Raw genomic sequence first — 16,133 nt, forward strand, 5'->3', positions numbered from 1 at the left:
TTCTATCTTTTGCCTGCTCCAGTTTGCTAGTTTACTCTTCTTCACTGGGTCACCAGCCCTTAATTATTTAATACAAAAACAACAATTTTTGGCCTGTAATTCTTTTTCTTTCACAGTGACTGATACTACTTCTAGCAAAGTCAACAGTAGACTTAGTGCTTAGCCCTCAGAAGGAATGGAATGAACCCCTTAACTACAGAAAACTTGTATCTATTTTACAGATTGTGTTTTTTGCTTATAATTCCACACAAACAGTTTTGTTCGTGTCTTTACCAAGTATGTCCATGTAAGTATATTAAAAAAGCAAGAAAGTTGCATTCCAAAGCAGATATCTTGATCTTTATGGTGTTACCATTACTTTTATTTATTCTTTGAATTTTTTCTGCATTTGGAAAAAGTTGGCAATAATAATATTTTTTATTCTTGAGAAAGTTTACTAAAACAATACATAATTTCCACATTTCCCAATTAAATGTGTTCTAAAGCTTCTGATTACAATGCTCCCCTATTCCCATTTGCAAATCTAGCACTACATAAAATGAAATAACTTTGCATTAAAAATGTACCCATTTTTGTTACCCAACTTATAACTTCATAACACTTTCTGCTTCCAGGAATAACTCTGGTAACTACCAACAATAAATGTTGTTTGCCACTTCATTTTTATTCCCCAAAAGCAAAACATATTTTAAAAATCCCTTAAACAATGGCATCAGCAGCACAATCTGTTGTGCAGTTCCTCTTTGGATTCAACAAACAGCACAACTCATAATCCAGACTGAGTCATCATGCTAGATAAGGAGCATCTCACATCCCAACAGTGTTTTCTGCCTGCTGCTCAGTTAATAATTCTATTCCATTTGGAGTCATATTTTGGGTCATTCTTTTGCTTTGTGTTGCCCATTTACCATACTTTCCAGTTAATCTGTTGCAGGTAACCTATTTTCACTTGAGGGTTGGTTACGATGGTTGAAGCCATCATGGGGCCCTTTATAATGGGACTGTGCTGGTTCCATTGGGTAGCTCCTCAAGTGGTCCATTGACTTGCCTGACAGAAGATGAGGGTGTTTCTGTGAAAGAGAAATAAGGACAATTACAGCTGACCCAGGAAACACAGTGGAGAACCATCAGACAAAAAGAGGTAATGGTGGACTTCCAATGAGTGAGATGCTGCTGTCTCTCAGAGGGACTAGTGGTTTAGCCTCATTATGGGACCTCTAGGTGTCCAACATTGCTTCTGATATAGGAACCAGAAAGCTACAAAGTGATTGTCTAGAATCAAAGCATCTAACAAGCAGCATAGCCCAAATTATCTTCATCTTCTGAAAAGAGAACAGCCACTAATTCTCCTCATGGACTGGTCTGCAGGAGTCGAGTGATAGTTTCTGTGGGGCTGCAATAGGATGCTCAGAGATGGCACTTGAAACAAACTCTTCCAGGTATGACTTAACATACCTGTCTCTGAAGGACAGCAACAGGGAGTTTTGACACAGACATGAACAAGAAAACTGTTATCTTTGCAAGATAACAGCAAGAGATCGCAGATCCACATCTGTACATAGTTTGGATCACTATACAGGAACAATGTCACACTATGTGAGTGTGGGCTAGAATTTCAGAGAAGTCCCTCAGCACATTAGCCAGAAATGTTGATCCTTTATTTTATATTGTTTGGTTTTTTTAGTTTTATTTTATGCCTCATCCATATGGCAGTGCTTCTAGAAACTCATCCTGAATTGGTATATCATGAATCCAAGGGCAATCTCAAAGGCTTTGCAAAGTTGTTGATTTTCCTGGCCTTGTTTTTGGCTTCTTATCCTTCACACTTTCCTTTGGCCCCCAAAGCTTTCCTCCAGCAGTGTGATTGCTGCTCAACAGTCCAGTTTAACACACTGACTTTGATAAAACCATGCTGCTCACTTTCCATCATGTGGCCCGTGTGCAATGCCCAGGTGAGGCAGAGGCACTGAACATCAAAGCATCTAGCTTTTTGAGAATTTGGATCTTCTTGTGACAAAAGAAATTGACAAAAAAAAAAAAACAAACATATTTTTTAGAAATTTAGACTGAGAGATGTTTAGTTCTCTTTTCCCAGAGGTACCACTAAGTAGCATTTTCGTCTTAAACTAACATGTAGCTGATACTGCAGACTGTCAGTGAGGCAGAGGTTGGGTGTATCAGTCACACTTTTAGTTTTTTGTGATCAGCTTCAAAATAGTTCTTATTTCACTCAACTAAATGATGAGTTCTACTTACACTCTTTTAACTCTGTTTATGTACTACTTGCAATGTTTGTTGCAAGTATGTTGTTATGTATATATTGTTATGATTGTTATTGTCAATTATATTTAGAAAATAACTACTGTCTTATTGTCATCTTAATTGGCATTAATGTTGCATATAAGTTATAGCTGCTCATTCCAGTTCAGATGGAGCTTTCCTGGAGCTCTAAAGCATCTGTCCTATGAATTACTGGAGGAACAAATCGAGAAGAATTATCAAATTATTTCTTCAGACTTGTCTGCAACTTCTGTGTGTAATCAGAGCTTCAAAGTATGGCCCTTTGTTATGCTCTGGACAGCAACTATGAAATGTAGATAAGTCAAAGAATTCAAAGAATAAGAATTAAATATGAACTGCAATTTTTAGTGTCAACCAGGACAAGATCCTGTTAGAACCAATGTCATGCAAATTAAGGAGTCACGTAATGGGATTGCATTCTAAAAATTTATGAAAATAGGAGTATTTAGCTGAAGATTTACTAAGTCTCAAATTGCTTCAATGCAATGGAAATGATCTCTGACCCCAGTGAGGTACCTAAAAAAGAACTGCCATGGTGCAGACTTTTTGCTAGCACTCAGAGGACCAGAATAACGTAAGCAAATTAAGAGCACTAAACTGTCAGTGATTTTTCAAATTATTGTCCTTTACTTACTTTCTCAAATCAATGAGTATACAAATGAAAATATATAAAAAAAAACAACAAAGCTGCCTCATTTCTGATGCTCATTTATTTTGACAATTGGTAATTAGTAAATAGAAGCAAGATAATCAGATGTAATAATTTTTTAAAAAGCATTTTTAACTATGGATCAATTTGCAAAAAAAAAAGAGAGATAATGATCTTACAGCTGATTCAAGAGACAGTCCTTTGGGAAGTTTATGAAGTCTATAGATTTGTTATGAGGAGATCAGCATGCAGTGCCGTTGTGCTGTATTTATCTCTGTAACCATTTTAGTTTTTTCACAATGATGAAAACCTATTTTTCAAAATTTAAGAAAACCAGTGAGTTATAATATCCATTTGCTTTAGATCTCCCTAGCAGTAAAAAATATTGATTAAGTTATTATTTCACTGCTTCTTTCTTTCTTTTTCCCTGTCTTACATTTTCCTTTAATTCTGATTTCTGGGAACATAATTAAGGGAGGAAACAAAATTAAATTACTAAAATTTTCCGTAGAGGAAATGATCTGCCCAACAACTACTCTTGTGGATTAAAAGTAAAATAAAATAAAAAATAGAAAAAGCCAGAGTAGGGAGGTTGTTGTGTATGATAGCCGTGGATATGCAAAGGTGTACAGTGAAACCATCAGGTTAAGTATTAAAGCAAAATAGGGACATTTCAGTCCAGTATCTGGAAATCAGTGTGAGGTCTTGGGTGAGGATAGTTTCATGCTCCGTATTGTGTAAGAGGAGATAAGGAGTTTGAGGATTAAGAGGAATTGTGGTTGCCTGAAATTTTAGGAGGATGTAGAGCCAGAAAAAAAGGATAGGAAAAATAAGGATTTCAACAGTATTTGAATCAAGGTACTGCCAGCTTTTTGAAGGTTTAGCAAAGGACACTAGAAATATGAAATTAAACAAACAAAAAAAACCCAGAAAACATAGTTTGGATTATATTAGTTCCGCTCCGGTTCAGAGTTATTCTGAATATGCAGAAGCAGATGGCCAAAGCTCATGTTCGCCCCAAAGAGGAGTTTACCAAAACAAAAAGGTTAAAGACAAGAAGGACAAGCACCAATTTAACGCATTTTCATAGAATGGATTTATTCATTACCTATCTGCCTGTACTGTTACCTGCTTATAAAGTCACCTTGCTGACACATGGAAATGGTGACATGCAGGAACAAAGAATGTTTCCAATGCTGAGAACATACAGTGGGGACTCATGGGGATGCTCATTGCAGGCACCAGAAGATCTTAGCAGTTTTGAATCATATCTTCCCATAAAAGAAGAAAGTTATGGCCTAGGAGGATATATAAACTCCTGTGTTTTAAAAATAAGTTTTCTCTTAATCTCTTCTGGGTTGTGAACTGCCTCCACTGAAAAACTAGCACCTAAACTAAAGGCAAACAAAACACAAAATACTGCCTATACTTCCACAGTGAAATAATATACACTTGAATTATGTCAACTGTTACAATTTTATGTAGAGAATATACATTCTCCATTTGTAAAGAATACTTAGTGACTAAAAGAAACTCCTGGAGGAAGTGAGAGCTACAGGTTCAAGCGCTTATAATTCCTAAAGAATTATTCTTTTGAAGAAGTGTCTAGCAGCTTGAAAAGCCTCCTCTCTCTCCAGTAAAATCCCTCGTGCTTTCTTGGTGGTGTATACTCTTATGTTTACTGTTCTTCCCACACACACATTTTTGATGCAATTTCCATAGCTCAGTCTCTACCCATATTAGCATCACAATGAAACTGCGTTCAGTATGTGCAAAGCAGGGGCTGAGTGGTAGTGTTAAACATGGTCTTTTTGTAGAGTACTGCTGTGATAACACATGTTGTGTGAGATAGGTAAGCCAAAGTGGTGAACGTGGTTGGAGGACCTGCCTCAATGTGCCACTAAAGATGGGCTATCTCCATTCAGTATCAGGATTGACATGACCCTCCTGCTCCAAAAGATCTACAGCCTGGCTAGCATGAAGATGAGAGGGTCTGTGCCTTGTGGTCTAAACATACAAGAAGTTCTGACTACCAAAGGTGGGTAACACTGGAAAAGACAGCTTATGTATTTCTTTTAAGTATGTATTCACTTTATGTGAAATAGACCTAAAAGTGAAAGGAAAACACAATTCTTAACTTCAGCTATCATGTGGAGTCCTCCTTAGTTTCTCTTCCTTCCCAAGGATGGCATGACCTGCAGAGCTCATGGTCACTTTTGTCTTTGAGTCCATCTCTGTCATGAAGAACATCTGTTCCTTCCTCTTCTCTAAGTACTTTGTCTATTCCGGCCCACAGCGCAATCCCAGACTTCTGTTTATTTTCTCCTTAATTCTGTACCTTGCTGTGTCTGCAGTAACTGGGCACTGTGGAATCATATCATCCTGAAAGTAATTAAATCACGTCCTCTCACTTCTACCCCCCTTTTCTTTAATATTTCCTTTTGCTCCAATTAAGATATCAATTACTGCCTGAATGACTTCTCCCATTTGGAAGACACGGTGGTAAATTTCTTCTAAGTTACTTACTTTAATAAATAATAGTTTAGCGATTAAAATACCTTAGTTCTCAGAGCACTCACTGTGGAGTTCAAACAACCACTGCGCAAGATAATTAAAATTGACATGGAAGTTGAATAACATATACCAAAACACAGTGCTAAATTTAGGAGGACTCCTGTGGGTGATATTCCTTTCTGGACTGGACAGTCACTGGGCTTCAGGAAGAGCTTCAAATTTTACCTCCCACTCACCAAATCTCTTTGAAGTCCTCTGATGTGTCATCAATAGGCAGAATCTTGTTTAGTTTTCTCCTTTGATAACAAATCCATCATGTGGCACTGGGTAATGCTGACAATCAGGCATCTCTCTGTGACCAAAGTGCTATGTGCAGATATACAACAACATCCTCAAGATGTGGGAGAGGGGAGAAGTTTCTCAAGGATATAGAAGGCAGGGGGGAGAAGTTTCCACCGGCAAAAGACATGGGCTATCAGAGAAAGACCCTGGCATCCTGAGAATTGCCTATTGCTAGGCAAGCACTGTGCAAGCACAATGTCAGTTGGAGATCTCCATGTCCTTAGAGCATGCCCATCCCAGCATGCAGTGTTATTAACACCATTCAGCAGCTTCACCTATGCAGTCTTCCCATTTTCCTCAGTGTAAACCTTCTTTCACTGACAATGCAAACCCCATCACTTTAACACTACATTAAGCAGGAGAAAATGGTTCTGTGTTTCCCAAGGAGGCTTTTCAGGGAATGGGTCACTATCATAGCAAAACAACAGTGTCTTTACAACAGAAAGATCTTGGTATGTACAAGAATGTGAATCCTAGAAAGTGTTCCCTGAAGTGTTTGTACTTCTTTGAAGTCTGAAAGATGAGAGAATACAATCATGGAACTGCATTTTTGTTCCTCCTGAGTTGAGTGCTTACAGGAAGTATTGATTTACCTCACATCTGTTACAAATAGCTGTTCTGACAGAAGTTTTAGTTGGGATTTTCAGCTTTCTTCAAAGACTCTCCATGTCTTCAGTTCCTGCATACATTTTCACAATTCTTAATTACATTGATTCCAAAGATAAGAGGGCTGCACTGAAACGAATGCCTCCCATTTTATTATGATCTTCATTATGCTTGCCCACAGTGACAGAGAAGGGCATTGATGGTATGAAGCAGAGGTCGAACCATTCTGCCAATATTTTGTTACATTTTGTTTCTGTGTTACAGGTGGCAGCAGAGAGACAGTCCGACAAAATGGTGCTTGACATGAAAGTGCATATGAAAGAAAGGTGTGGAACTGAACTCCTCCATGCGAAGAAGTTTGCACCCTTTGATATTCACTGACACTTTCTGAACATTGAAGGAGAACAGTGAATGTGAGCACAGTGAGGTGGTAGGTGGTGCATTTCAGCAGCGGTGACAGCAACATCAACTGTAGGTCACCCTGCAGATTTTTTGAAGCGCAGCATGCATGCTCTTGTTCATTTCTGGAGAAAATTCATATCTAATGGTGGTGACTTTGTTGAAAAATAGTTTTTCTGTAGCTGAGAATTTGCTCTATCAAATAGTGTTATTGTGCTCCTTGTATGTGTTGTAGTTACCATGGAAACAGCGGTATTAGTTTCAGAGTGACCTATATGAAATTAAAAGATACTGCTCCATTAATTAAACATCACAGTCTAAACCTTGGGATCTCTCACAAGTTCAGTCCTCATGCATCTTGCAGGAAGTTCTACTAGTTCTTCTAAATAGCCTTTTGACTGTTGTTCAGATTTTGGTCATCCAACCCTAGCCTGTGCAAATTTTTCAGTTTTAGCAGTGTTGTTTTGTATTTGATGGCTGGCAGAAATGGAGAAAAATATTTAATCTATGTAATGCTGGACACCCATACTCGCAGAGTTTCTATATTAGAAGTAGGTTGCTATGGAAATGCCAGTGGAATTGAGCTGTGGATTTTGCTAGAGTGAATGAATGTACCTCTGTTTACTTAATATTTTCTTCCATGAAGTAACTTGAGATTTCATCCAAATGGAGACAAACGGTTCATCTGTAGTACAAATAATGACTGATATCTGCCAGTTTAGGTTTATTTAATTAGGTGGTATGTCTACTTGAGCTCTCTGTCTTTAGATAATTTAGATCACTGTGCTGGGACCTGAAAGCCTGAGTTCTTTGTTTCCATGCCAGTCACTGGTGTTCTCACAATATCATTGTCATTTGCTAAATAAAGCAAGCATAGGAACATACACATCGTTCAAAAAATAACAAATACTCTGTCTGTAATACCACTCCTCCCAGTCCACTCTTTTTCTGAGACCTGTGTTCATTGTGCACTGAATTTCTTTCCCTCATCAGACTTCTATTACAGAGCCTCATTTCATCTCAAGGGTGTGAAAAACTCTTCCATCTCCATTAGTGAAATATTTGCTTCTTATACAAATTTTCAGCCTTCTCTCTTCTGTGATTTCCTGTTTGTCTGAAAATTATCACAGGCTCCTACATCTGATAAACCAACTTTTGAGGAAAAAAGCCAACCTGTTATTGTCATAGTGTTACTGTAGTTATGCCTTTAAATCTTTTCTTAGCCTTTTTGTTACAAGCTTTCAAAGTTGCTGTCTAATTACTGGAAAAGAAGTAAAAAGAAAAAAAAATAGAAGAAAAGAAAACTACATCTGAAATGAAGCCTATAATCTAAAATGGACAAAAGGAACTAGCCCTTATTACCAGACTTAATAAGCAGTGGGTAGTCGATATGGTCAGAAGAAGCATTTACTCTGCTTGGCAGAAGGGAAAAATGATTGTGTTTTCTACAGTTTGTGAGTGAAGGAAGTAGGTAAGGGAGAACCTGGCTAGAAAGGTTGCTATCACAGGATAATTTCCTGCTACCCATGATTGACAAGTCTGGCACTACAATCAAATCACAAACAAGATTAACTTTCCTCTAAAAAAATCAGAAAATGTCGATGTTGAGCATAGGAAAGATATGATTTTTCCTTCCTTATTGTTTTAAGTCTCCTTCCATTAGACGGATGCACATGTGATGTTCCTTATATGAGCCTCTGAAGACTCGAACCTATGTGACCTAAAACTGCTGAACACAGCAGGATATCCACCTCTTCTCTCCCCATTCTTTCTTAGATAAACCACTTGGCTGGGGTGAATCTGTGGCAGAAGTCAGGGCAGAGGTCAAGACAGATCCATCCAGAGCAGCTCCATGGGCAGAACATTCCTTCCGGAGCTTCTCAGGATGGTCATTCCCACAGCACCCACAGAACTCAGAGAACCCAAGGTTTTAAACTTGTTCCACTGCCCCTATCTCCCAGCTGGAGTACCCCAGGCAGTTTTGCCTCTGCTTGCTGAGTTAGGCTGTAGGGGCAATTCTTCTTTCCTTGTGGACTCTGAAAGTCTGCAGAACCAGGGATTTATGGAGTGGAGGACTCACAGGAATTTCTGTTTCCACGAGGCTTGAGATGGTCTGACTGAGAGAGTTTTTTTATATCTTCATTATTTATTTCACATTTATGCTCTTTCACAAATATATACATACATTTATAACAAGAAGACAATGCATGCCAAACATAATTCCAGCAAACTCATGGGAAAGCATCACAATATGACTTCAAATCACTCCTAGTGTACAAAACAACAAAGACAAAACCCCATGAAGCACTGAATATCTTGGATTTTCCATAGACTTCACCACTTTGAAGGATTAAGCCTGAAATGATCACAAAGCCATGTATCACTCATGCACCACCTATCACAGAGGTGGCAAGTGGAGACAATAGCCAGGTCTCATTCTTCTTTCAGACATACAATGTCTGTTCCAGTTCCAAATAGCATTCACTTTAGCCTCACATAGTGATTGCTCATCATAATTTTGCCACTCACTAGCAGAAGCGTAGCTATTTCAAACTGCATTGCATTGTTCTTTTTCATGGAACTGTAACACCCAATGTCATGGAGAAAATGGAAACTGAGACACAGTGTAGTTATACAGGGCCACCAAACATAGAAATGCTTTTTTTTTAAGAGTTCTACAACCATAATTAAGCTATCAACCCACCTAAGAGAAATAAAGCTGAGTCTTTTAATTAGCTTCTTGAATAGAAATAAATGCTTCATTATTCTTAACTATATCAAGCTGAGAACATTATTAAAGCCTGAAAGAATAATGAGCAACATGACAGGAAGCACATTAGAGCACATGCAGGAATACATTTGCCTATTAAGCAATCTGCATAAATATGCCTATCATTGCTATCTAGGAAGAAAAAAATATCAAAGGACAGAATGAAAACAAAAGGACAATATAGATGAAGCTGTAAAGAAAACGATTTGAAGTCAGAGGTAGGGAGCACAGTTTTTGGCATTCTGTGCTGTTGAGCACTCAAGAGTTCAGCTGCTCTGCCAAAACTTGTCCAAGCTGACTGAGTGGGTTGGCCTGTGTTTGCACTCACTACATTTTTTAACTTCATTGCGGCTGTTTTGGCTCCTAGGTTTTGACTCTCTGAGGTATTTAAAGAAAGAGCAAGCCTCTCCAGAAGCCATAGAACAAAGCAGCTTAGGGAGGACTTTTGGATGAATTTCTGTTCTGAGTCTGTAGGGAGGGTGAGTAATTGTTATACGCTTTCAGAAATCCCTTGGCAAAAGGGGGTATTATTTTCCCTCTTTAGAAATAATGCCAGGAGCACAGAATCATTTTCAAAGCAGGCAAAACTGAAGGTATATGTGTGATCCTTCATTGCTATATATGTTATTCCACAATCCCAAACAAAGAATATTCTAAGACTCAGATATAGCAAAGCCTGCATTCCTGCGTTTGAACTAAAACTCATCCGTAAGCTATTTCTCCTTAGCAAAACTCATTAATTTCAACTCTATTCAAATATATGTTTAGATGGCTGCATAGTTGTGGACCACCTGCTAAAAGTACTTCACTGGATCATAGGCTTGTCATGAGATCCAGACTCCAACATCTGGGCTATATAGATGGAGCAGGAAAAAAATGGGAATATCCCAGAGCTTTCTCTGCTCTGGTACTGCCCTGAAGCTGCTGGATCCACTATCCAAGAGAAGAGGGAGAAATGGTGGATGGCAATTTCCTCACCCAGTTCTTCTCCACTCCTCTCCATCCTGTTCTCTGCCAAACTTCTGTACAGTAGTGCTTTCTCTCTGCTGCACATATGGATCTAGATTAGTCCCCTGGACATCCAGCTGCACTCCAGCACAATAAAATGACATCTGTGTGAGCATCTGGGTACCTTTGCATCAGCACAGGCAGAAGAGGCAGAGAGAGAGGATATTAATTTTGTGCCAGAAGCCTCTTTCAAATTCCTACATTTATTAGAGGTGTGATATTTTGAAATTGAAAGAACTGGTAACCAAAACATGTAAACATGTAAAGGAGAACTGCCCCATTGTCCATCCACAGAGTTATCACAGTAATCAAATTCTGATAAAAATATCTGCAAGAAAAAAAAATCAAAACTGTCTCCTCAGCATAGCGGTTGTCAGCACTTGCACTGGATTTGACATAACTCTTAATCAGACCAATAACATACCCTGCCTTCTAACTGTAGGAAATTCTATCTTCAACTTAAAGAGGGGAGTACACTGCTATTTACCTTGGGCATTTTTGCCTTTGAGACAGAGATGATTGGAAACAATAGTTTTAAAGTAATTATGTCTATTGCAGACATGATAGTTTGATTTCTAGATTATTTCTCTTTCTCCTGTTTATTTTTTGTTAAAGGAGTTCTACAAATGTGTATATTTAAAATGCAGTGATTTCAATAAATGCTTAATAAGGTTCAAGTAATTTCTGAAAACATGATCTTCATTCCTAATTAATGTAATGGGATAGAACAGCTAATGTATCAAATTTCATGCTTTTGATCCCAAAGGGCATCAGGAGATAAGGAGCTCTTGAAACAAAGATGTGATTCATTGTGTGAAGCAGAAAATGGAAATAATCAGATTCATGGAAATGAATTGTGGAGATGATATATGCTGAAAAACAAATAAGCTGGGATGAAAAGCTTGAAATGTGCCTGTAATTAGCAGAAAGGCGGGGCTGAAGCCTGAAAACACAGTGTCTGATTTTATTTATTAACCTTCAGCAACTGCTTTTCTCTGTTCAGATAAGAAATTGAAAAACAAAAAAATGCTTGTCTAGAAATTCCAATTAAAATGAGCTAGGAAACACTTGTTATAGTGTTATTTTAATATTCAATCTTTTTTTCTCCTTGATCTTGAAATGTACGAGCTTTCTCTTTTCTGTATCCCAAGATTAAACAAACAGCCATCTCCTTACGTTTTCCAGAAGAAACTGGCACTAAAGACATGAGTCTTTCCTGTATTCTTGGAATTTCTCATCCTGTCACCTCGTACCAATGACTTTGTTGCATTTTCTATTCTGCCATACGCTGGACCAACTTCAGTATCTCTAGCTAAATTACCACACTTATTAGAAGATCCACATTTTGGAGGTTGCTTAATTCCTGCACTTCTATTCCTTGTTTTCTGCTTCTTTTTCATCTGCTCTACCTTCCTGCCTTTCTTTATGCAGAATCACAGAATTGTAGGAGCTGGAAGGAACTCTGGAGATCACCAAGTCCAACCACTTGCTAAAGCAGTTCCCCCACAGTAGGCTGCACAGGACTCCTGTGTAAAAAAAGAGTCCCAAAGTAGGAATTACGTCTTTTTTGTGGGGTATTTCTGGAATAGTAAGTTGTGCAGGCAAGAATAAGTGTCTCAGTACTCTTCTCAGTGTCATTCAGAATGAGAGTGAAGTTCTCTCTTAGAAAGAGTTATCTTCAAATTCCCTAACACAGCGTCCTAGCTATGATTTTCAGGATGACTAATGACTTCAAGGATGGAAATTAAATGCATTAAAGAGAAGGAGAGAGAGATTTCTAAAACAGCATAGCATTTGCCTTTGTGAGCCAGGGGCAATGAAGGCATCTAAATTTGGGTACCAAATACAATTGACCTGGACTATTAATCGGGCTGTTAAGATTCTCTGTCTCACAGAGTGTCTCTCAAGCTTTTTACCCAGCTCTGATGGGCAACTGAGGTCAGTGGGTTACCTGTTCAACACAAATTTCTCCTACTGCAATCTTTTCTGCTGTAAGAATGACAATTCCATTTTGCTTCTGGACTGAGCATTGTCAAAGTACTGGCAATTGGATTCCAGTGTATGTATTTCCTTGCTCCCTCTTTCTCACCCCTAGTGAGGGAAGACCCAATTAACTAACATTTTTGCACAAAATGGATAAACAATATCTCAAAAATGCAGAATGTTTTTGCCCTTTTAAATCTTTAGGAAATTTGTCCCAGAAATTCACTGTGACTGTTAGAATTATTTTTTCTGTCTCCAAGTGTTCATGGCCCATTTGGTAGTAGTTGTTATAGTAGCAGCATTGACTTCTAGCTTAAATAACTCATCTCCTTCCCTGGTGCTTACCTCCTGATCCATTTATGGGCAACAATCAGATCTCCTCTCAGCCTTCATTTCTAAAAACACTCAGGTTCATTACTCTCCTGGTTTTGGCTGGTTTTCCCATTTCCTTGATGAAATGCAGTGCTCTCTGCATTTCTTCCTGTTTGAGTTCACCCTTTTTGATCTGAATGTTGCACAGCATTTCAGATAAGGTTTCATCAGTGGCTTGGACAATGTATTACTAGTACCCTCACTCTAATAGAAGTATTTCACCTGAAGTCACATATTCTTATTGTACAGCAGCCTCAGGAAATGATTGCTCAGCTCATGACAGTTTTTCCTGCTACCAGCTTTTCTGGAAGGTCCTTACTATATATCTGAAATAACTTCTGGTTCTGCAATTAAGCAGTGAAGAATTAATGCTGGATATCTTACAAAGACGTATGTTCATAGTAGTGTTATTAGTAAAGTCTCTTCACCAATCTATAACTGAGAAGGAGAAGGTCCCCCAGCTGATGTGGGGACTTTTCTCTTCAGTAATATTGCAGAAAACTCTGCAACTCAGCATCAGTGTAGATATTTAAAAAACAATTCTCCATAACAATTCCAAATCAACTTAGACAGTTTCACTGGTTTCATAGAATGAAGTTGAATGCCCAGCAGTTTGGTTAGGTAGGTTCTTGCTGGACTGCATGGAAATATTTAAACCTGTTGCCCATTCTATGTCAGATGACTGAAACTGTCCACCCCAATCATATCAAAATGATAAGCATCACCCATGGAGAAAGTAAGGGATGTATAAATTTGGTGATATTTTAATGGTCTTCTGAGCATAAGCAATAAGTAATAAATATGCCGGCACAGTGGATCTTGTTCACAGACATAAGAGAGTCACATACCAGTCATGTGCGTTTTGCCTCGCTATGAAGTATGAAGATTGCATGAACTTCACAAACTCTTTCATTGATTTCTTACTTCAAAGCTTCTTCATTTAAATTGATTTTATCCTCTAAGCTCAGTCCTGTCAGCCCTTATCCCAGAGGACCTGTTCCTCCGGTGGATGCCATGCTCTGAGAAGATCCTTCTTTCCATAAATATTTCCCAGTGTTCTGATACACTGGAATCCTCAGTATGGTTTTAACCTAGAAGAACTTTCATTATTTTAATATAACTGTGTTCTCCTTTTATGGAACTGGAGGAAGTACACTGAAGAACAGGAGAACTTGCACTCCAGTCTTCCTCAGACAGAGATCTTTGTTTCATTCCAACGGGCATCCAGAATGTGTCCAAATATTCATGGATTTTTTTCCACTGTCACAGTAATATTTTTTTTCCAGTGTCACACTAATATTTTTCTGCCTTCATATCATATTCTAGACTTGACAAATTCTGAACACCATCCTCATCTGTGAAGAAGAATTGTATTAATTTTCTCTCTGTTGGACTATTCAATGATACAGCAATGCAGAAAAAAAAACTAAGTTATGAGTAAAAAAGTTCTTAAACAGCCAAAGAAATACTTTTTTTTTTTTTTTGTAAGAGCCAATGGTCTATAATATAAGATTTAACTCTGCAAAGAAACATAATTTGAAGGATCAGGCAGCAAGACAGAAACATTATGTTCAAACACTTTTTGAATTAGAATTGCACATTATCTGTCTGAAAGTGGCTGTGCAGTGTAGCTAGATGTGTTATCTGTTAGAGAGCTATCAGAGATTACTTGAGTCAGCACTGCATCCACCAGCAGTTCTCTGTTTCTGTCACTGATTTTTTCAAAGCCTAACACATAATGAAAAATGAGGGGAAATGATTTTTGATGTTTGGATTGGGTAAGAAAATGTAATAGCTTATGTGCATTTGAAATTTGTAAACTGTTTTGTAGCTTGAACTGAAACACAGTGCCCATAAATTTACACTTCTGGAGGAGCTTGAGGTGGGTTGGGGGGGGACCTATACATTGTCTGGATGCATATTTTTAAGGTTGTTAAAATTTTACATATCTGGACATCTTTTTAAGCCCTTAAAATAGAAAGTAAAAACTAATAAAACAGACTTATCCTCAAGCCAAAAGCACTATTCTTGCAGAATTTCAGGAATTAGTACTGCAGCAAATCTTATGGAAAATGTTCTTATTCATTAATTAATCATTAAAGTGGTTCCTAGGAGCAACTGTTGTGTTAGGTGCTACTGACAGTTCTCAGCTGTATGCTCGCTACCTATCATTTCAACATGCTTTTTATTCCTCATTCTGAGTAGTGGTAAATATTAGTGTGTCTTATCAGTGTATTACAAGAACAGATATGACACTTCAAACAGGAAATTCATCATTGTATTGTGATGTCAATGAAACCATTTTCACCATAAATGATAAATTCTGTACTCAGTGATACTGATGTAAATCTGGGAAATTTCAGACTTATCGGAGTCTACAAATAGATAACAGGTAGAACCCTGTACTTTTCTATAAAGGAAGAAATGTTTTTAAATATTCTTTAAACAAAAATGTTATCTCTTAGATAGCTAAGAACAAATGAAAAACTAAAACCCTGCTGTGATCTTCTCCTTAGGAAATTTTCTGAAATTGTCTACATTATATTGCCAAATATATGTGATTTACTATACAACAAGCCCTGTCTGCTATCTTCACATTCAGCTTCACTACTGAAGAAAATAAATTAGATTCCAGAATCTTTGTGCCCATGATAAGGGTTTAGTATAAGGAGCCGTTAATGCTGTAAATTATACTCACAGCTGTTAGCAACATGTAAGTATCTTGTTTTCCTCCCTTCGTTCAGATGAACGTCAATTAGCTCAGTGATATTTACACTGATATTTTATTTATTGGATGCAATTGTCCATCTGTTTCTGAAAGGATGGAAATTACAGGGATTCTGGTAGAAGTAAAGGAATTAGGTTTACTTACTGCCAACCTTTCCCAGGAGATAAGGGCAGTGATATTCGTAATTTTCTTTCATACAATCAATATCAGAGAGAGGGAATGTGGCATCTCAGATCAGCATGAGAAATAACTCTAAGCAAGAGGAAAAAATCCTACTTTACATGTAAATATGCCATCTGAAAATAGGAAAAAGTCCTACTTTACATGTAAATATGCTATCTGAAAATAGCTGTAAAAATAGCAAAAAAAAGTCATGATAGAATAAGTAACCTTATAACTGAGATGAGTTTACTGAGTAGTGTTGAGCTGAGCTCAATTTTGTGGTATCTAGATTTATCTTG

Source organism: Numida meleagris, chromosome 2 (assembly GCF_002078875.1).
Source record: "Numida meleagris isolate 19003 breed g44 Domestic line chromosome 2, NumMel1.0, whole genome shotgun sequence".
NCBI lineage: Eukaryota > Metazoa > Chordata > Aves > Galliformes > Numididae > Numida > Numida meleagris.